The sequence below is a fragment of the Neoarius graeffei genome, chromosome 1 (genome assembly GCF_027579695.1).
Source record: "Neoarius graeffei isolate fNeoGra1 chromosome 1, fNeoGra1.pri, whole genome shotgun sequence".
NCBI lineage: Eukaryota > Metazoa > Chordata > Actinopteri > Siluriformes > Ariidae > Neoarius > Neoarius graeffei.
In genome coordinates, this window is record NC_083569.1 from 82461641 (window position 1) to 82484992 (window position 23352).

At 45.4% G+C, this 23352-nt stretch overlaps 1 protein-coding gene across 2 annotated transcripts in view; it reads left to right on the top strand.

The window, feature by feature from the left end:
* The window catches only part of LOC132889093 (uncharacterized), a 58561-nt gene that overhangs the window by 27637 nt on the left and 7572 nt on the right, over window positions 1-23352 (top strand). For both annotated transcript variants that reach the window (XM_060925262.1, XM_060925270.1), the window contains exons 2-3: window positions 14592-14715; window positions 14851-14975. The gene's annotated coding sequence lies outside the window, so the exon portion shown is untranslated. The remainder of the gene's footprint in view (window positions 1-14591; window positions 14716-14850; window positions 14976-23352) is intronic.

Sequence of the window (23352 nt, forward strand, 5' to 3'; positions counted from 1 at the left end):
ACATCAGCGTTTCCGCACTCTGCGCTTGGAGGAAGTCGGCCGGGCGTTCGCGTTTGGCCAGCAACTCCGGGACGCCTGCTGGCAGTGGCTGAGGGCCGACAGCGGCTGAGGGCCGACAGCTGCGACGCCGAGGGACTCATCGACCAGGTGGTACTGGAACAGTTTGTCGCGCATCTACCAGCGGGAACCGCAGAGTGGGTCCAGTGCCACCGCCCGGCGTCGCTGGATCAGGTAATCGAGCTGGCGGAGGATCATCTGGCGGCTGTCCCGATGGCAGGACAGCAGACGACCTCTTCTCTTCTCTCCTCTCTCTCCCCCCTCCTCCTGTGTCTCCTCCTCGCCCCATTCCCCCACCGCGGAGACGGGGACCGGCGCCACCTCAGCCGGCCCGCCGCACCCGCAGTGCCCTTCCGTGTCTCCCTTCTGTGTCTGTCTCTCCCCCCCCTCAGGTGAGTGAGCCCCAGAGCACTAGTGCAGAGAGGAAGCCCGGGCCGGTTGGCTGGCGCTGTGGGGAACCGGGCCACCTCCAACAGCAGTGCTCGATAATGGAGGTGGGCGCGGTGGTTCGGATCCCCAACGCGCCAGGAGCCGCCCTCGATCGGGCCGGAGCGTATCGCATACCGGTGAGTATCCAAGGGGCTACATATCAGGCGTTGGTGGATTCGGGGTGTAATCAGACCTCAATCCACCAAAACCTGGTGCAAGACGAGGCATTGGGTGGAGCACAATTGGTGAAGGTGTTATGTGTGCACGGGGATGTTCACAACTACCCTTTAGTGTTGGTCCACATTTTCAGAGGGGAAAAATTTATAGTGAAGGCGGCGGTTAATCCTCGCCTTACCCACTCTTTAATTTTGGGGACTGATTGGCTGGGATTTCGGGGTTTAATGACACACTTAGTCAAGAGTGGGTCCTGCCATTTGACAGGGGGAGGTCCCGGTGTCGCTTAGGCGGGAGCAGCTGTCACAGAGCCGTCTACGTCATCTCCACGCCAGAGTGAGGAGCTGCCGGCTCCTCCTCTCTCTCTTGGGGAATCCCTTGTGGATTTACCGTTAGAGCAATCGCGAGACGAGACTCTGCGGCATGCTTTTGACCAAGTGAGAGTAATCGATGGTCAAACGCTCCAGCCGAACGCCACCCCGTCCTTACCCTACTTCGCGATTATGAAGGATAGATTATACCGAGTGACGCAGGACACTCAAACTAAAGAGCGAGTCACGCAGCTTTTAATTCCGAAGAGCCGCCGCGAATTGGTATTCCAGGCGGCTCACTTTAATCCCATGGCTGGACACTTAGGGCAGGATAAAACACTAGCCCGAATAATGGCCCGGTTCTATTGGCCGGGGATTCGCGGCGATGTCCGTAGGTGGTGTACGGTGTGCCGCGAATGCCAGTTAGTAAATCCAGCGGCCATTCCAAAAGCGCCTTTGCGCCCTCTACCATTAATCGAGACCCTGTTCGAAAGAATTGGGATGGATCTCGTCGGGCCATTAGATCGGTCAGCACGAAGGTACCGCTTTATATTAGTTCTGGTGGACTATGCAACGCGATACCCGGAAGCAGTGCCTCTTCGCAATATCTCAGCACGCAGTATTGCAGAGGCACTCTTCCGCGTCATCTCCTGAGTTGGAATCCCGAAAGAGATTCTGACTGATCAAGGCACCTCGTTTATGTCACGAACACTGAAGGGACTGTATGGGTTATTAGGTATTAAGCCGATCCGCACCAGCGTTTATCACCCACAAATGGACGGCTTAGTGGAACGGTTTAATTGCACCCTGAAAAACATAATTAAGAAATTTGTAAGTGAGGACGCACGTAACTGGGATAAATGGCTCGAACCCTTGCTCTTTGCAGTGCGAGAGGTCCCCCAAGCCTCCACGGGGTTCTCCCCATTTGAATTATTATATGGGCGTAAGCCGCGCGGCATTTTAGACGTGCTGTGAGAAAATTGGGAGGAGGGACCTTCACCAAGCAAAAATGAAATTCAATACGTTATTGACCTGCATGCAAAACTCCACACACTCACACAACTAACCCAGGAGAATTTGCGGCAGGCCCAAGAATGGCAAACCTGCCTGTACGACAAGGGTATGCGCCTTAGAGAGTTTGCACCGGGAGAGAAAGTACTCGTACTATTGCCCACATCGAGCTCTAAATTAGTCGCCAAGTGGCAAGGGCCCTTTGAGGTCACACGGCGAGTCGGGGATGTCGACTATGAGGTGAAGCGAACGGACAGGGGTGGGGCGCTACAGATTTACCACCTCAACCTACTCAAACTCTGGAACGAGGAGGTCCCTGTGGCGTTGGTGTCGGTGGTTCCGGAGAAGGCGGAGCTGGGGCCGGAGGTTCAAAAAGGAACATTAGCATCACGTCCCTCTCTGGTCCCCTGTGGAGACCACCTCTCCCCGACCCAACTCGCGGAGGTTGCCCAGTTGCAGACAGAGTTTTCGGACGTGTTCTCACCCCTGCCCGGCTGCACTAACCTCATAGAGCACCACATTGAGACGCCCCCGGGGGTGGTAGTGCGTAGCCGCCCTTACAGATTACGCGAACACAAGAAAAAGGTGGTTCGGGAAGAACTCGAGGCCATGCTCGAAATGGGCATCGTCGAGGAGTCCCACAGTGACTGGAGCAGCCCGGTGGTCTTGGTACCCAAAACCGACGGGTTGGTCCGGTTCTGTGTGGACTATAGAAAAGTCAACGCGGTGTCTAAATTCGATGCGTACCCAATGCCTCATATTGATGAGTTGCTCGATCGGCTAGGCACGGCTCGTTTTTACTCGACACTGGATTTAACAAAGGGTTATTGGCAGATCCCCTTGACTCCATTATCCCGGGAAAAAAATGGCCTTTTCCACACCGTTCGGCTTACACCAATTCGTCACGCTTCCTTTTGGGCTGTTTTGGGCGCCTGCTACATTTCAGCGGCTGATGGACAGGGTCCTCCACCCCCACGCCACCTATGCAGCCGCGTACTTAGATGATATCATTATTTATAGTAATGACTGGCCGCGGCACCTACAACACCTGAGGGCCGTCCTTAGGTCGCTGAGGCGGGCGGGTCTCACGGCCAACCTGAAGAAGTGTGCGATTGGGCGGGTGGAAGTACGGTATCTGGGCTTCCACTTGGGCAACGGGCAGGTGCGTCCCCAAATTAACAAGACTGCAGCGATTGCGGCCTGCCCGAGGCCCAAGACCAAAAAGGGGGTGAGACAGTTCCTGGGGCTGGCTGGCTATTATCGTAGGTTTATACCTAATTATTCGGACGTCACCAGCCCACTGACTGATCTGACTAAAAAGGGGGCACCAGATCCGGTCCAGTGGATGGAGCAATGCCAGCGGGCTTTTTCTAAGGTTAAGGCTGCACTGTGTGGGGGGCCACTTTTACACTCCCCTGACTTTTCTCTCCCCTTTATGTTGCAGACGGATGCGTCGGACAGAGGGCTGGGGGCCGTTTTGTCCCAGCAGGTGGAGGGGGAGGATCACCCTGTCTTGTACATTAGCTGCGAGCTGTCGGTGCGCGAGGGGCGCTACAGTACCATCGAGAAGGAGTGCCTAGCGATCAAGTGGGCGGTCCTCGCCCTTCGGTACTACCTGCTGGGACACCCTTTCACCCTCTGTTCGGACCACGCGCCCCTCCAGTGGCTCCACCGCATGAAGGATGCCAATGCGCGGATCACCCGTTGGTATCTGGCACTCCAACCCTTTAACTTCAAGGTGATCCACAGGCCGGGGGCGCAGATGGTCGTGGCGGAATTCCTCTCCCGTCAAGGGGGGGGGGGGGGAGTCGGCTGCGGGCCGGACGGCTGCCCGGCCTGAGTCGGGCGGTGGGGGTATGTGGCAGTGGGGGCGTGGTCTAGCATCGGTCTGTGACAGGAGGGCGGAGTCGGGGAAGTTAAGTGGCAGAATCACGACACCTGTTGTTAATTGATGCGTTTGTGTGTCTTCCCAGTGACCGCGCCCTTCTTAAGGAGAGAGAGTGAGAGCAGAGGGGCTTGCTCCACAACCAGACAGCTGATGTGTGTGCGTGTGTCTGCGTGTGTGTTTACCAGCTGAAAAGCTGAATAAAGAGAGTTTTTGTGAACTCAGTTCTGTCCTGCCGTCCTTCTGTGCTCCACCCATTTACACGAACTGCCACACTCTGTTTGCCAATCGACCGACCCCTGCTTGCTTATTGACGGAGTTTGTTTGCTGATTTGTCAAGCCAAGTCAAGTTTGTTTATATAGCACTTTTATAGGGTAGTCACACTATAGAGGCGGAATGAGCCGGAATGCCGTCGGAATGAAAATTCTTCATATATTTCGGGATATTCAAAGTGCATTCTAAAAATTTGGGCCCATTCTTTTGGCCAGCCCAAATGTTTTGCTCATGCTCAAAACATTTGAGGTGCATTAGAAGAGGAGAAATATCGAACGACATTTGAAGTGTATTCTAACTGCATTCTGACTGCATTCTAAATATTCTTACGGCATTCCAACAGCATTTGAAACATTCTGATCACATTTGAGGGAAAAAGCAAAATGGCAAGCCACTTGAAATCCTGCCAGAATGTCCTGAATGTGCCTTGAATGAGCCGGAATGCTGTCGGAATGAAAATTCTTCATACAGTATATTCCGGGATATTCGAAGTACATTTTAAGTATTCAAGCTGCATTCTCTTTGAATTCTTAGACATTCAAAACATATTTGGCAGCTATTCCGGGAGCATTCTGACTGTATTTGAGGTGAGTTCGTACAGCATTCAAGGCACCTTCCGACCAGACTTTGGGTGGTATTCGGGCAGCAATCGAACCGCACTCGTACGGCATTTGAAGTGCATTCTTAAAATTCTTACTGCATTCTAGGTATTCCTACTGTGTTCCAACTATATTTGAACTGCATTCAAAAGCTAATACACTCGGAATGTGCCAGAGTCATTCGAGGTGGGTTCGAAGCACATTCTAAGTATTCAAACAGCATTCTTACAAAGCTGTAAGAATGTTGGTCAGTTTGAAATTCCCGCCCGAATTTTGAAAAGTTTTTCATTCCAGCTGGTTCTGCTGGATTCCTGCTAATTCTGAATAAGTGTGACGGGGGCCTTAACAATAGACATTGTCCCAAAGCAGCTTTACAGAATCTGAATGACCCAAGACATGAGCCAATTTTATCCCTAATCTATCCCCAATGAGCAAGCCTGTGGTGACGGTGGCAAGGAAAAACTCCCTCAGACGACATGAGGAAGAAACCTTAAGAGGAACCAGACTCAAAAGGGAACCCATCCTCATTTGGGCAACAACAGACAACATGACTAACATTAACAGTTTTAACATGAAGTCAGTTTTGTTGATGTTATAAACTCTTCATTGATGGAAACTTGAGTGCAAAACTGTTCATGACAACTGCAGTCCTAAAGTTAGAAAGTCAACTGTAGTCCTCAGCCATAAAAGCATTACTGTAAGTGTCCAGAGCGTCCTCCAGGTGCAGAGGTGGACAAAGTACCAAACTTCATGACTTAAGTCAAAGTACAGATCACACTGGTCAAATGTTACTCCAATACAAGTGAAAGTTGTAGTCAAATTTTTGCTTAAGTTAAAGTACTGAAGTACTTGCTTTTAAAAATACTTAGTATTAAAAGTACATTTTCTGTCAATGTTTTGTATTATTGCCACAATGCTTACAATATCTAATGCCGTTACTAAAAACAGAAATGTGAATTCACAAAATGAACACATGCTGTGCCATCATGGTGGTTTAATGTTAAGCTAGCTAGTCAGTGAAGTGCCACCTGACATGCTAGCAAACGCTTTTCAAACTTGAAATCATATTGGGTAGCTAATGCTACTAGAAAAGAAAGATTTCTACATTCTGCTTATTTGGCAAGATTATCCTAAAACATATTTCTGAAAGGACTTCAGATAAGTTAATGTTATTCATGTTAGCATAACTCTGTTTTTAATAATAATAATAATAATAATAATAATAATAAATTTTATTTATAATGCACTTTCTATTGTTAAAATCTCAAAGTGCTACAAAAAATAGATAAAAAGGGAAGTTAAAAAGGAGTTGCAATAAAAAAAAGTGTTGCACTAAAAAAAAGCAGAGGCAATAAAATAAAAATGAAAAGAAGCAGAAGCAATAAAATAAAAATGAAAAGGAACAAGATTAACAGTAGGCCAATTTAAAAAGATGTGTTTTTAAGTGTCTTTTAAAAGTTTCTGTAGGCTGTGGGGCCCTCAGATGGTCAGTGAGGGCGTTCCACAGCCTTGGAGCAGCACAGGAAAAGGCCCTGTCACCCATGCTGTGTAGTTTGGTTCTGGGTACGTGGAGGGTATTTGTGTTTGTGGACCGGAGGGAGCGTGTGTTGACCTGGAGGGTGAGGAGTTCTTGTAGGTAGTGGGGGGCATTTCCATTTATGCACTGGTGGGTGAGAAGTGAGACCTTGTACTGGATTCTGAAATGGACCGGGAGCCAGTGAAGGTTTTTTAGAATGGGGGTAATGTGTTCATGTTTGCGCACCCTCATCAGGATCCTGGCAGCAGAGTTCTGGATGTATTGAAGCCTCTGGATGTTCTTGCCAGGTATCCCGATGAGGAGTGCATTACAGTAGTCTAGTCTGGAGGAGACAAAGGCGTGGACGAGCTTCTCTGCATCTCCCAGGCTGAGTAAAGGACGGAGTTTGGCTATGTTTCTGAGATGATAGAAGGGGGTCTTACAGAGATGTTTGATGTGGGTGTCAAAGGTGAGGTGTGAGTCCATTTTAACACCCAGGTTAGTGACAGCTGTGGATAGGGGGATGTTTTGGCCAGAGAAGGAGATGCTGGTGATAGTGGAAGAGCGAAGCTGATGAGGAGTGCCAACCAGTATTGCTTCTGTTTTGGAGCTGTTTAGTTGTAGAAAGTTGTGTCTCATCCACGCCTCAATCTCCTCCAGACAGGTGGCCAGATTGGATGTTGGCTGGGGAACAGATGAGGTGGGGGTTGTCCTGAGGTAGAGCTGGGTGTCGTCGGCGTAGCAATGGAAGGAGATACCATGTCTGGTGATGATATGTCCAAGGGGGAGCATGTAGATGGTGAAGAGTGTGGGGCCCAACACCAAACCCTGGGGGACACCACAAGTGACTGTGTGCGATTGTGATTTTGCCCTGCCCAGTGCTACGTGTTCAGTTCTGTCTGTCAGGTAAGAGGTAAACCAGTTGAGTACAGTGTCCGAGAGTCCAATGATGTGTTGCAGGCGGTGAAGGAGAATGTTGTGGTCGACAGTGTCAAAAGCAGCTGTCAGGTCCAGGAGGATGAGTAGGGAGGTGAAGCCAGCGTCTGCCGTCATCAGGAGGTCATTTGTGACCCTGACCAGAGCTGTCTCTGTGCTATGGCCAGGGCGGAAGCCAGACTGAAACTTCTCGAACAGGTTATTGTGTTTGAGGTGATTATGGAGTTGAGCTGCAACTGTTTTTTCCAGCACTTTTGACAGGAATGGAAGATTGGAGATCGGCCGGTAGTGGGAGAGGACATCTGGATCGAGGGTGGGTTTTTTCAACAGGGGTCTGATGACAGCAGTTTTTAGTGCAGAAGGGACATGGCCATCCAGGAGGGAGTGGTTTATGATGTTAGTGATGAGAGGGGACACGGCAAAGATGTTGGCCTTCAGCAGAGCTGAGGGGAAGGGGTCCAGAGCACAGGTGGATGGCTTCATTTTTGTGATGATGCGCTCCACTTCTTCCTGTGTGGCTTCTGAGAATGAGCAGAGGGGCTGGACAGTCATCGGCGAGGAGTCATCAGTTTGCAGGGGTAGGACAACAGTGGCAGAGAGGTGTAACCGGATGTTGTGAACTTTTTGCCTGAAGAAGTTCATGTGCATGTTGCACCTCTCCTCAGTGGTCTCAGAATGGGAGGATGAGGGGGGCTTGAGAAGGTGATTTATTGTTGAGAAAAGTTGTTTGGAATTACCAGGGCTGTTATTGATGATGGAGGAGTAGAACTTGGACCGCGCATCCCTCAAAGCTTCTGTGTATGCCCTCCTGTGTTCCCTGTACGCCTGTTTGTGGACAGTCAGTCCAGAGGCTTTGAGCTGCCGCTCAAGAGCACGCCCAGCCGTCTTCATTTTTCGCAACTCACCATTGTACCAAGGGGCTGAGCACGTGAAGGAGACTGACCTGGATGTTAGAGGTGAATGGAGGTCCAGGAGGCTGCTCAAGGACTGGTTGTAAAAATCCACAGAGTCAACAACAGAGGGGGAGACAGTGAAGCTAGAAGAGACACGTTGAAGATCCAAGGCCAGGGCATCCTGGTTAATGCCTTTCAGTTTTCTGAACTGCATCTGCCGCTTTGATTTGGTGTGAGGAGAGGGGAAAGGCAGCTCCATTGATGTAACCATGTGATCTGATACACCAAGATCATAAACCTGTAGGTTACTGATAGGAGCAGAGTTTGAAATAACCAAATCAAGTGTGTGCCCTCTGGAGTGTGTGGGGACATCAACATGCTGATGTAAGTTCAATGAGTCAAGCAGCTGAAGGAAATCGGCTGCAGGTTGACGAGAAGGAACATCAACATGTATGTTTATATCTCCCAGGATTATCGTATTTGCAGACGTAGTGCAGAATGTTGTAAGGAGATCAGACATTTCTGGAATGAAGGCAGAGTTTGGTTTTGGGGGCCGGTAAATAAGGAGAACAGTCATGGGAAATGGTGGCTTGCATTTAAATGCAAGACACTCACAGGAGGATGTTACAGGCAGTGTGATGGGGGTCAATTCCAAGCCCTGTCGTAAAATGACAACAAGGCCACCACCACGGCCGGTGCTGCGAGCTGCCTCCAGATAACTGTAGCCCGGGGGACAGGCTTCATTGAGGGCAGAGTAGTCCTCTGGCTGGTGCCAGGTTTCTGTTAGGCACATGAAGTCAAGTCCTCTCTCCCTGACATGTTCTTCAATCAATGAGGATTTATTCTTTATGGATTGACTGTTAAAAAGTTCGATTTTGACCAGAGACTGTGGAATGACTCTCTGAACAGGTCGCAGGACACTAAAATCCACTCCACGAGATCTGGGATATCCCAAGCTGGAATGCAGAGATCTCGCGATATTCCCATTGTTATTTGCAGCTGAGGCAACAGTGCTCTGATGACGCGTTAGACGTGCGCCAGAAGACCAGAGAGCTGGAATGTTTGTTGCAGAGCTGCTTGACTGTTTGTGGAAAACAAACTTTCGACTGGAGCCCCTATGGGTGTAGCGAGGGCGGCGAAGGAGTCCAAGCTCGTTGATGATGGGGATGTTAAGTCCAGGCATGACTTTGGGCCAAAGTTGTGAGCTGGAGTAGCTAAGCGCCATGCTGACCCAGGAGAGGCGCTAGCCTGCCAACGTTAGCATCGTGTGCTGGATCGGTGGCGGCAGGTAGAAAATTGTCCGCCAAGGCGTTATGGCGTTTGGTTGTTGGATCTACGAACCCAGAAACAGCTTGGCAGCCGCCCGCCGTCAGCAAAAGGATAGCTGGATCCTACGAGTCAAAAGGAGCCCTTTTCCAATCGGAACAAGTTGACAGCTGGAAGTCGTCTGAAACAGGTAGGTGCTTAGCCACCTGGCTTCCCCACTGGTCAAAGAGAGGGTGAAAACGTATGCTTCAGGGTCCTGAAAAATTGGTGCTTTAGGCTCGTAGAAAGCATAAATGTCAAAAATAGCTCAAGCTTAAAAATAGCACAGATAGATCGCTGGATTGTCATCAAAGCGTTTTTTTTTTTTTTTAAACTGTGCAAGCAGGCTATTCCAAAAGATCTCAGGCGGAGAAGCGGCGAAGAGACAACGCCAGCGTCCTCTCCCCCCACTACAGTCATGTCATCAATTTTTACATGCTAACAGTGTCCAAGTTAACTAGCTATGTGTAAACGTCATCCATGGACAAGGCTATGGTAACTTGGCAGGCAAATTCATAGAAAGTCATTTGAATAATCAGACTGCATAGCTATTGCAACGTTATCGCTAGCTCTAAAAGCACATAAAACTTCGTTGCAAATTTTCTCTTGGAATAAAATGTTTACATCTCAATATGCTTCCGCAGGCTGGAAGGCAAGTTTTTCTAGGTCGTGAAGCAAACATTTAAAGCAAAATGAATCTTTATTCCTTTCAGAAAACTGAAACATGGGCTCTAGCTATAGCCATGAGTGCGTGCATTCCCCAGAAGAACTGCCTCCTTCCATTCTGCCATCAACTGATCGTGTTAAATAATGCTGCTGAGAAATCACTGAACTTGATTTTATGCAGTCGATTGATGAGACGTGTTCCTAGTGATTACTGATTGGCTGTCTCAGTGTCACCTGTGAAGAAAAAAAAAAAAATCATGTTTTAGAAAAGAAAAGAAATAAACAACCACTTTCAAAGTTGCTTCATAGTAATGAGGACCTTGATAGAAATGTAATGGAGTAAAAAATATGACATTTGCCTTTCAAGTGTAGTGAAGTTAAAGTCATAAGTTTCCAAAAAAAATGCTCAAGTAAAGTACAGATACTCAAAGTGTACTCAAGTACAGTACTCAAGTAAATGTACTTCGTTACTGTCCACTTCTGTCCAAGTGTGACTTTCAACTGTCCATATGGGGCCATCCTCCAGAGGAGCGATGTGATGAGACTCCAACCAGACATAGGGCATCAGGATGGATCAGGCAGGCCCGAGGAGCAGAAGAGGCCAGCATCTTGAGCTCAGGATTTACATGCAACTCAGAGGGACAGATTTTTTTTTTTTTTTTTTGGGGGGGGGGGGAACACAGGTTTGTTAGATATGCCCAATGTCACCTGAATAAGTAGGAACAGTATAGATTTTGTGCTGAGTACAATCAGGGACTCCAGCAAAACTAACTATGACAGCATAACTAAAAGGGGAAAGCCAGAAGGTAACACAGGCATGAGGGAGCCCCGGGACATAAAGCAGCAGCCACTACACCGCCAACAAACTCGAGTGAGCAAGTGAGTGGGGGACTGACACCATCCATACTTCCCAGTTTACCAAAACACTGTCTGAGGACCCTCCAGATCTACACCTTTACCTCATAAACACCATTAACAAAAGGCTTGACTAAGCAGATATGTTTTCAGCCTAGACTTACAACCCCAATTCCAAAAAAGTTGGGACAAATTACAAATTGTAAATAAAAACGGAATGCAATGATGTGGAAGTTTCAAAATTCCATATTTTATTCAGAATAGAACATAGATGACATACCAAATGTTTAAATTGAGAAAATGTATCATTTAAAGAGAAAAATTAGGTGATTTTAAATTTCATGACAACAACACATCTCAAAAAAGTTGGGACAAGGCAATGTTTACTACTGTGAGACATCCCCTTTTCTCTTTACAACAGTCTGTAAACATCTGGGGACTGAGGAGACAAGTTGCTCAAGTTTAGGGATAGGAATGATAACCCATTCTTGTCTAATGTAGGATTCTAGTTGCTCAACTGTCTTAGGTCTTTTTTGTCGTATCTTCCGTTTTATGATGCGCCAAATGTTTTCTATGGGTGAAAGATCTGGACTGCAGGCTGGCCAGTTCAGTACCCGGACCCTTCTTCTACGCAGCCATGATGCTGTAATTGATGCAGTATGTGGTTTGGCATTGTGATGTTGGAAAATGTAAGGTCTTCCCTGAAAGAGACGTCGTCTGGATGGGAGCATATGTTGCTCTAAAACCTGGATATACCTTTCAGCATTGATGGTGTCTTTCCAGATGTGTAAGCTGCCCATGCCATTGCACTAATGCAACCCCATACCATCAGAGATGCAGGCTTCTGAACTGAGCACTGATAACAACTTGGGTCATCCTTCTCCTCTTTAGTCCAAATGACACGGCGTTCCTGATTTCCATAAAGAAATTTTGCCACAGTCCATTTTAAATGAGCCTTGGCCCAGAGAAGACGTCTGCGCTTCTGGATCATGTTTAGATACGGCTTCTTCTTTGAACTATAGAGTTTTAGCTGGCAACGGCGGATGGCACAGTGAATTGTGTTCACAGATAATGTTCTCTGGAAATATTCCTGAGCCCATTTTGTGAATTCCAATACAGACGCATGCCTGTATGTGATGCAGTGCCGTCTAAGGGCCCGAAGATCACGGGCACCCAGTATGGTTTTTCGGCCTTGACCCTTACGCACAGAGATTCTTCCAGATTCTCTGAATCTTTTGATATTATGCACTGTAGATGATGATATGTTCAAACTCTTTGCAATTTTACACTGTTGAACTCCTTTCTGATATTGCTCCACTATTTGTGGGTGCAGAATTAGGGGGATTGGTGATCCTCTTCCCATCTTTACTTCTGAGAGCCGCTGCCACTCCAAGATGCTCTTTTTATACCCAGTCATGTTAATGACCTATTGCCAATTGACCTAAGGAGTTGCAATCTGGTCCTCCAGCTGTTCCTTTTTTGTACCTTTAACTTTTCCAGCCTCTTATTGCCCCGTCCCAACTTTTTTGAGATGTGTTGCTGTCATGAAATTTCAAATGAGCAAATATTTGGCATGAAATTTCAAAATGTCTCACTTTTGACATTTGATATGTTGTCTATGTTCTATTGTGAATACAATATCAGTTTTTGAGATTTGTAAATTATTGCATTCCGTTTTTATTTACAATTTGTACTTTGTCCCAACTTTTTTGGAATCTGGGTTGTAAATGCTGAGACTGTGTCTGATTCTCGAACACTACTTGGAAGGCTGTTCCATAACTGTAGGGCTTTGTAAGAAAAGGCTCTGCCCCCTGATGTAGCCTTCACTATATGAGGTACCAGCAGATAGCCTGCATCTTTTGATCCAAGTAGGCATGGCAGGTCATAAAGGACCAGAAGTTTGCTCAGGTACTGTGGCATGAGACCATTCAGTGCTTTAAAGGTCAATAGTCATATTTTATAAATCAATACAAAATTTGATTGGGAGCCAATGCAGTGTGGATAAGACAGCAGTGATTTGGTCATATTTTCTAGTTCTAGTAAGGACTCTTGCTGCCGCATTTTGAATTAACTGGAGCTTGTTTATGCACTTATTGGAACATCCAGACAGTAAGGCATTACAATAATCCAACCTGGAGGTAACAAAAGCATGAACTAGTTTTTCTGCATCGTGTAGCGACATTAAAGTTCTTATCTCAGCAATATTTCTGAGATAAAAGAAAGCTATCCAGGTAATGTTATCAATGGGAGTTTCAAATGAAAGACTGGGGTCAATTATCACTCTGAGGTCTTTTACTGCTACATGTAAAGAAACAGAAAGGCCATCCAGAGTTACTGTGTAATCAGAAAACTTACTTCTAGCTGCATGTGGTCCTAGTACAAGTACTTCAGTCTTGTCAGAGTTAAGCAGAAGGAAGTTAATAAGCATCCAGTGTCTAATGTCCTTAACACATTCCTCAATTCTATTAAGCTGGTGTCTCTCATCTGGTTTTGCAGAAACATACAACTGTGTGTCAGCATAACAGTGGAAACTAATACGTTTATGAATAATATCACCCAGAGGTAGCATATATAAAAGAGAAAAGCAGTGGACCCAAGACAGAACCTTGTGGAATACCAAACTTTACCTCAGTATGTCTAGAAAAATCACCATTTACATCAACATACTGATAGCGATCAGTTAAATAAGACCTGAGCCAGGAGAGGGCCATTCCCTTAACTCCCACAACATTTTCTAGTCTATCCAGAAGAATGGAATGATCGATGGTATCAAATGCTACACTAAGGTCAAGCAACACAAGCAGCGAGACACAGCCCTGATCAGACACCAACAGTAGGTCATTTACTACTTTAACCAGAGCTGTCTCTGTGCTATGATGAGGTCTAAATCCTGACTGATACATTTCATGGATGTTATTCCTATGTAAATATGAGCATAACTGCTGTGCCACAGCTTTTTCAAGGATCTTGGAGATAAAGGGGAGGTTGGATATTGGTCGATAATTGGACAGCTGACAGGGATCAAGGTCAGGTTTTTTAATCAGGGGTTTGATAACTGCTAGTTTAAAGGCTTTGGGTACATAGCCAATCCTAAGAGAAGAATTTATTATTTTTAGAAGCGGTTCAATTACTTCAGGTATTATCTGTTTGAATAGACGTGTAGGTAAGGGATCTAGTACACAAGTTGAGGCTTTTGATGCGGAGATTAATGAAAGTAATTCAATTGATCTCAGAAGAGTAAAACATTCTAATTGCTGATCTGATAGTTATATTCTTAACTACAGGGTCGCTTACGTTGTCTTACCTTAAATTAGTAGTTTGAATTTTTTGTCGGATATTTTCAATTTTGTCATTAAAAAAAATCATGAAGTTGTTGCTACTACATACTACAGGTGTGCATGTGTCTATAGTGGACTTATTCCTGGTTAATTTTGCTACAGTATTAAATAGGAATCTAGGATTATTTTTGTTATCTTCTATTAGGGAGGAGAGATATGTTGATCTCGCAGCACTAAGAGCTTTTCTATACTTCAGGAAGCTCTCCTTCCATGCTAATTTGAAGGCTACCAATTCTGTTTGACACCATTTACATTCCAATTTTTGAGTGGTCTGTTTTAAAGTGCAAGTGTCATCATTATACCAGGGTGCTATTTTTTCTCTCTGATCATTTTCCTTTTAAGAGGAGCTATAGCGGAACGTTGACTCTAAGCATTCAGTTGCCTGATCAAGTTCTGCAGGGGCTGACAGTCTACGCTTTGTCTACACTTCCTGTTTGCATCCCCACTCTCCTCTGCACATACATCTGTGAGTGCCTGCATTCTGATTATATATAAACACACTGAAGTGAAACTAGATGCAGAAGGGGTTTGTGGGTTTTACTGTAGTTTTATGACTTGATCCTGTCACTATTTCCTGTATGTGAACTCTGTGCTGATACAGGGTTTGGTTTAACACACCGATGTTAGAGTGAAGTAAACGTGTGTCCTGCTGTAATCTGGAGAAGGAGACAGGACCTCCAACAAGAGTGTGTGTGTAGGAAACAGGACTTAAAAGACAGACAAGAGGTGAGTTACTTTTACATTCACCAGAAATAAATGCACACCGTCTCATGGGGACAGATCTGTATCTGTAAATACTCACTAGTTCACAGAGGAACTAATCTTTGGTTTAAGGTGTTTCATAGCAGTGAATAGACTTAGACAACCTTTATGGTCATTCAGTATGCAACAAGTGTACACAGAACGAAATTTCATTGCAATCTGGCTCAGCACAGAATTAAATATGAAAGTGTATTAAATTATGCAGCAGCAAAAATAAAGTGCAATAGTATAAAGCAGGGGTGTTCAAATTGATCCATAAAGGGCCGTGTGGCTGCAGGTTTTCATTCCAGCCATGCAGCAGCACACCTGACTTGGCTCATTCAATCAACTGAACTGTCTTCACACAGTCAAATACTTGCAGCCACACCCACCCTTGATTAAAGGGTGGGTGTGTCAGTTGATTGAATAAGCCAAATCAGGGTGCTGCTGCATGGCTGGAATGAAAACCTGCAGCCACACGGCCCTTTATGGATCAATTTGAACACCCCTGGTATAAAGTGACCTGTGGAATTAGGAATTGTTCAAGTATAAATAAAAGTTTAGAGTTTGGTTTTGGAGGTCAGGAGTCTAGTGACCTGGGGGGGGGGGAAACGACACTGTTACAGAACCTGGTGGTCCTGTATTGAATGATGCGGAACCAGGTGGTCAATAGCCAGGTGGGAGAACAGTCCATAGTGAGGGTGTGAGGGGTCACTGATGTTTCTGGCTCGGGACATGCAGTGCCTTGGTGCAATGTCCTGAATGGAGGGAAGAGAAGTCCCAATGATTTTCTCTGCTGTCCTCACCACTCTCCTCACATTCTTCCAGTCAGAGGCACTGCAGCCTCCACACCACACAGAGATGCAGCTCATTAGAACAGTCTGTGGTACTTCTGTAGAATCTAGTGAGGATGGGTGGGGTCAGGTGGGCTCTCCCCATCCTATGCAGGAAGTGCAGATGCTGCTGTACCTTCTTCACCAGTGATGTGGTGTTCACAAACCAGGTGAAGTTGTTGGTGATGTGCACCACCAGGAATTTGGTGCTATTGACCACCTCCACAGCCATGTTGTTGAGAAGTGGAGCGTGGCTGGGCTGATTCTTCCTAAAGTCAACAATGATCTCTTTGGTTTTGTCCACGTTCAGGATCAGGTTGTTTTCTCTGCACCAGCCCACCAGCTACTCCACCTCCTCTCTGTAGGCCAGGTCGTTGTTGTCCCTGATGAGGCCTACCACTGTGCAGTTTGCGGATGACACAACAATGTGGTTGCTGGCAGCCCTGGGGATGCAGTCATGTGTCATCAGAGTGAACAGCAGAGGGCTCAGGACACAGCCCTGAGGGGAGTGCTGAGGGTGATGTCACTGGAGGTGTCCTGTCTGACCCGCACTGACTGTGGTCTTTCAGTGAGGAAGTCTAGCAGCCAGTTGCATAAGGGGGTGCTGAAGCCCAAGGGACCCAGTTTGTTCACCAGATGCTGTGGAATGAATGATGGTATTAAACGATGAACTGAAGTTCAGGAACAGCATCCATACATGTGTTCTCCTCCAGGTGTGCAAGACTCAGGTGAAGAGCAGAGGAGATGGCATCTTCAGTGGAGCAGTTTGGCTGGTAGGCAAACTGGAAGGGGTCAAAAGTGGGAGAGAACCTGGAGGTGATGTACTCCTTTACCAGCCTCTCAAAGCACTTCATTATAATGGAAGTGAGTGGGCCTGTTGTTGAGTGATGTGATTTGAGGTTCTTTTGGCACTGGGATGATGGTGGCAGTCTTGAAACATAATGGGACTTTGGCTTGATCCAATGAGGTGTTGAAAATGTCAGTTAGAACATGAGCCAGCTGGTCTGCACATTCCCTGAGCACCTGACCAGGAATATTATCAGGGCCTGGGGCCTTCTGTTTGTTGACTCTCCTCAGAGTCCTCCGCACCTCAGCTGTATCAAGACAGAGTGCCTTTTCACCCTGATGGGGAACAGCTTTCACTGAAGGAGTGCTACTTAGTGCCTCAAAGCTCCCAAAGAAGTTATTGAGTTCATTGAGGAAGTCCATGTCATCACACTCAGGAGGGGCTATCCTGTAGTTTGTGATAGCCCATATGCCTTGCCACATATTCCTGGTGTTGGTGGCATCGTGGAAAAAGTCCTGGATTTTTTTTTTTTTTTTACTGTGAGTGCGCTTTGCTAATCTGATGGCACAGTTCAAGTTGGCTTTTGCTGTTCTCAGTGCCTTCTCATCACCAGACTTGAAGGCTGAGTTCTGTGCCTTTAGCATTTTGCGTACATAAGTCATCCAGGGTTTTTGGTTGGCCTGGGTGGTGATGCTCTTGATGATGTTATCCAAGCATTTATTGATGTATGCTGACGCAGACATGGCATACTCATCTATGTTGGTATGATCATTATAAGTGGCAGCTGCCTTGAACATGTTCCAGTCAGTGCACTCAAAACAGTCCTGTAGTGCCTCCATAGCCCCCTCTGACCACACCCTCACCTGCCTCACTGTAGGTTTTCCTGTGATCAGCAGGGGCTTATATGCAGGGATTAGCATAATGGATAAATGGTCAGAAGAGCCAAGGTGGGGGCAGGGAGCTGCTCTGAATGCATCCTTCATGTTTATGTCGGCCATGTCTAATGTGTTCGCTCCCCTGGTTGCACAATCCACATGCTGGTGAAAATGAGGGAGAACTGTCTTCATGTTGGCCTGGTTAAAATCTCCAGCCACATTGAAAGCCCTCAGCATGAGCGGATTGCAACTCACTGATAGTCCAGTAGAGAACATTCATATCCTCCTTTGTGTTAGCGCTGGGGAGGCACATACACAGCAGTGATTGAAACTAAAGTCAACTCCCTAGGCAGATAGAATGGTTTTCAGTCAAAAGCTCAATGTTTGGTGAGCAATGGCTTGAGACAAATTTAGTATTTTTACACCAATTGTTATTGATATACACAAACCACCCCCTCGGGATTTACGGCTTAGTGCGCAGCTCCTGTCGGCACAAAACATAGCTAGCCCCTCGAGACTAACAACACTGTCCGGGATCGATGAGTTAAGCCAGGTCTCTGTCAGAATTATTGCACAGCAGTTCCTCATTTCTCATTTTGTTGTTAATTCCAGCTGCAGATTATCTATTTTGTTCTCCAGGGAGCAGTGGCGGAACTAGATTTTTTTCCTTGGGGGGGGGGGGGGGGGGGGGCAAGGGGTGGCCAGGACTGTTTCGGGGGGGTCAATGGTTCCTACTACTACACACAAAAATATGCACAAGAACTCACGATTAATGTTAGCGATTGTGTGCTGTATATCTGTTTATCTTATGTGTTTAAATTATGCATTATTGTTATTATTTATTCTTACATGGTGTTGCACCTGTTCTTGTCTTGTGTTCTTGGCCATGTCATGACTTCTAATTATTTTTGACTTGTTATATATACATACACACCTTTCTTTCTTTCAACATTAAAATTCCAAGGACTACAGATGAAAGAAAACTAGTCAGTGATTATTTCTAGTGCATTTACATGTTAATTAATACACATTGAGCCTTCTTAAATAAATAAACATAAACAATACTTTCAATTTACAATCATGTTTAAGTAGCTACTTATTAAGCACACAGAAGATGTCATTGAGTGTAATTTGTAGTTTATTAATGTACAAAATGAATACGGTGCATTTACCAAACACCCTGACACCACTGACTGGACACCATTGTTCTGAGTCATCATCCTGCTCAGAAGCATCGGTGTCTTCCCCAGATGGAACTACATTGTAAAATAAAATAAATAAAATTTTAAAAATAAAATAAAAAAAAAAAAAAAGTTATTTTATTTATATATATATATATATATATATATATATATATATATATATATATATATATATATATATATATATAAATAAACCACCATTAAAAACACATATTAATCAGTAACCTATTTTAAAATAATCTCACACTGACTGAACGTAGCATGTGTGACTGCTTAGATGCTCTGACCTGGTGATGGTGGGCTGTGTTGTGCCTGACTCTCTTCAGTACCAGTTCCAGGTTGGGACCTGCCATCTACATTTTCTCTGTCCTCTCTCGATGAACCTACATTGTACAAAAATATTTGTATAATAATATGATTAAAAAATGCAATCATTATCTAAAAATAAACATAACCAACACTTCAAAATAATGTTAAACATAACTTAAAATGACTGACGTGAACATATGACTGCTTGTGTATATGTTCAAACCTGGTGGTGATGGCGGGCTGGATTGTGCCTGACTCTCCTGATTAGTCCCAGGATGAGGGCTGCCAGTGCTGCTGATCTGCTCTGAGCCTAATTTGTTTCTCTTAAAGTAGTTGTAAATCATGCCTCCCTGTCTTTTCATTCTCAACTGAAAAAAAAAAAACCCGTCTTTGTTACTCCTAGCATGACTTCCCTTATGAAAATAAAATGCAATATTTTCATGTCCAACATAGATATTACATTACAAGGTTAAAATTACACTCACTGCCTACATCTTTTCGGTCCGCCAACTCCACACCCCCTTAATGCGTGACCATAAGCTACCATACCAGCAATGCCGAGTAGGTCCAACTTAAAGTCAATAAACTAAGAACCCAAATCATCACACAGATATCTACTGTCTCTCTGTAATCCGTGGCTAGCCTCTACAAATGACGCAAAAGATGCCACCACTGTTTATTAAGAACATGCAGAAGGCATCTAGCTTCATCTAACTTATTTTGGGATAAACTGCGGTCGTGTACTCACTGATATAGGTCAGTCTTAAAATCCATCTGGCTGAGGAGCAGCTGCCTTTTCTGTTCAATGGTTCCTTCTTTTTCTTCTTTCCCATGTCTTCTATTGTAAATTGGATTGCAACGCCTTGTGGTAGCTTGCATTGCGCCATCTACTGTACAGGAGGAACCTAGCAGTCACAGACTTCAATGCAACTGGCTTTTCTCGTGTGGTGCCATAACATGTCAATCATCTGGGGGGGGCACCTGGGGTAGCCAATTAGATTCCAGGGGAGGCTAGTGCCCCCCAGCCACCCCTGTAGCTCCGCCAATGCCAGGGAGTGAACGTTAGCGAGGAAGATGGATGGAAGCAGTGTTTTATAAGGGTTAGCTTTTAGCCCCCCCCCCACCATGCTTCCACCTTTGGTCACACTGCCTCTGCTTACTCCTCCGTTGGCTTATGCTGCTAGAGGAGTCCACTGCACCATAGGCCCCTGGGTCTTGCTGGCGTAGCACTCCGAGGCTACGCAAACACTCCCAAGTAGTCATGTCTATGAAGCCAAAGTCACTGGTGATCGTAATTCCAGCAAGTGCTGGCGACTATATACTAACTTACTGAGGCCCTGTCCACACGGCAACGGATTCAGGTGACTCCGATACAATTGCTTATCGTTTAGGCCTGGCGTCCACACGGCACCGGCGTTTTGGGTGCCCAAAACACAATCTTTTTGAGAACGGGTTCCAGAGTGGAAAGATCTGGCAACGTTGCCGTTGCGAAGTCGTCCAGATGAGTATAACAGATTTGTTTACGATGATGTCACAACCACATGACTATGAGTGCTTCACGCCGGGTAGAAGTGTAACGAACTCGATGCGAGTTGTCAACAAATCCTATAACTTGGTTCATGAAACGCACTTACAAAATATTTTCATTGTGAATATTTATTGTGTAATGGTGCAAAGTCATAGAGAGAGAGACTCTGCCCTTAGGGCAGAGTCAATCCCGCCAGCAAAAATAGGGAAAAAAAGGAGCGATCTCACCTCTTCAGATGATGGTTTAAGTCCTACAATACATTCCTCAAAAAGGGCGTAGAAGAGCAAATTAATCCATCAACATGTAGCATTCAATTTATTCCGGACCATTAAAGACGCCGCCTTCCGCGTAGAATCATACGTCATCCTCACCGCCATATTGGATAGGTCAAAGCGGAGAATAAAGATTCATGTGCTGCGTTTAACTGTACCAACAGGTTTACCGTCCAAACGAGATCACATGGGATTACCTTTCACAGGTGAGAAACAACAAATTAATCCATCAACGTGTAGCATTCAATTTATTCCGGACCATTAAAGACGCCGCCTTCCGCGTAGAATCATAAGTCATCCTCGCCGCCATATTGGATAGGTCAAAGCGGAGAATAAAGATTAGCTGCGTTTAATTGTACCAACAGGTTTGCCGTCCAAACGAGATCACATGGGATTACCTTTCACAGGTGAGACTGGAAAAATACTTTTCATTGTATTTGGTCATTATAATGTAATTTTACGAACAGATTTTCCTGACTTTGTGGCTAATATGAAGTCTCGCGCATAATAGTTTATGTGCATGCGTCCTTACTTCTATTGTTCTGGTGTCTCCGAAGGGACCGTCTTACAGCGCCCCTAGAGGTGTGGCATGTGTATTGCATCGTTTTCAGCAAGCTTTGCGTTGCCATATGGACCTGATATTTTACTGATCGTTGCCCATTTGGACGCGATATATTTTTAAATAACATCTCGTTGCCGTTGTCGTGTGGATGTAGCCTGAGAGTGTTGACTATTACTGACATCCTAGGCAGCGTATTATGATTGGAAAAACCGTAACTGTCGTGAGCCCATGCAGCCAAACGGGGCGCCACCGTCTTGGAAGAAGAATATATCACTGATCTGATCTGAGAACAGTTTAGAGCAGGGGTGTCCAAACTGATCCATAAAGGGCCGTGTGGCTGCAGGTTTTCATTCCAGCCATGCAGCAGCACACCTGACTTGGCTCATTCAATCAAGTGAACTCTCTTCACACAGTCAAATACTTGCAGCCACCCTTGATTAAAGGGTGGGTGTGTCAGTTGATTGAATAAGCCAAATGAGGTGTGCTGCTGCATGGCTGGAATGAAAACCTGCAGCCACATGGCCCTTTATGGATCAGTTTGGACACCCCTGGTTTAGAGAAATCATTCACTGAGAGAAGAGTAAAAAGGGCTGTGTCATGTGGAGCAGAAGAGCAACAGCGCTTTGAGTCAGTGAACTCTGCAAGCTTTAAGACCCAGCTGAGTCAGTTAGGTGAGGTTGGGACTCCTGATGTCAGAGTAGTTCCTGAGGTATGAGGTGAGTCTCTTGTTTGAAGGAGTCCAGCCAAGATGGCACTCTGAGTGTGTGTGTTTTGTTGAGCTCCGCAAACCAAACTGTTTTCTACATTGGTAAAGTGTGAACAAAGTGATTTTTTGCAGTTACTCTGGTACCACCTCTATCCGACTATCATTGGTTAACCCCTGCTGATTAAAATGAAGGCTTTAGAGAAAAGAATGAATGATGCCAGAAAATCACTAACTAGTGCTAACTCTACTAGAGCGCCGCCTACAATTATCAACAGTCCATAATTAGACATCTTTTCAGATTTACCAATAAAACACTCACACACACAAACTTGCCTTACTTTCACTTTTCTCTGATTTTTACATTTATAAATAACACTTTCATAATAAAGGACACTAAATCTGTCAGCTGTGTGAATAATTAACAGAATAAAGCAGAATTTTCTCCAATCAGCTGCCAGATTAAATAAATCAGCGAATCACAGCAGAGAAGCATGTGCTGCTTTATTAACAAGGCACCAGAAGGATAAGAATAAGATACTTACTCCATAAAGAAGCAGATTTGTCTTACTTTCTGATTAGCAGTGTTTCTGCTCCTCGCCTCCATGTGAACACCTCAGTGATTAGCGTGCTATTAATCCCTTACAGCTCTGTGTATGCACACTCACTCAGTTTCACTCCCAATTAAATTAATTACCCGATTATCGAGTCTAATTACGTTTCTTTATTTCGTGATCCTGATGTGTTGCTCCTCTCTCACAGGTCCTCTCCTCTTAAAGAAAGATTACATGGAAAGAAGAGCAAATTTCAGTATAAATATTCATTAGAGATTATTTAATTCCATTTCTTTATGAGCAATTTTCCACGTTTGCTGCAGTTTTATTGAATTTAAATACATAAATATGCTATTTTTAATATATATATAATTTTTTTTTTTTTTACACGACAGATTTACAGCCTGGTGAAAATGACACACAAAAAATACTGTCTAAAAATAATAGTTACCTGGATTTTTCTCCTTTTCTAATTACCACATCTCTCATATTTGACCTCAACCTTGCTCTTCACGAACAATATTGTTTCCTTGGTAAACGCACAAACTATTTTTAAAAAGTGGCTCTAGTAGTTATTTGTACCAGTATTGGTATCCCCAAGGGAATCCCCGAGAGAGGGAGGAGGAGCGGGCTGCTCCTCGCTCTGACACGGTGTTGACAGACGGCTCTGTGACAGCTTCTCCAGTCAATGCCACACCTGGATCTTCCCGTGACCTACTAGTGCAGGACCCACTACA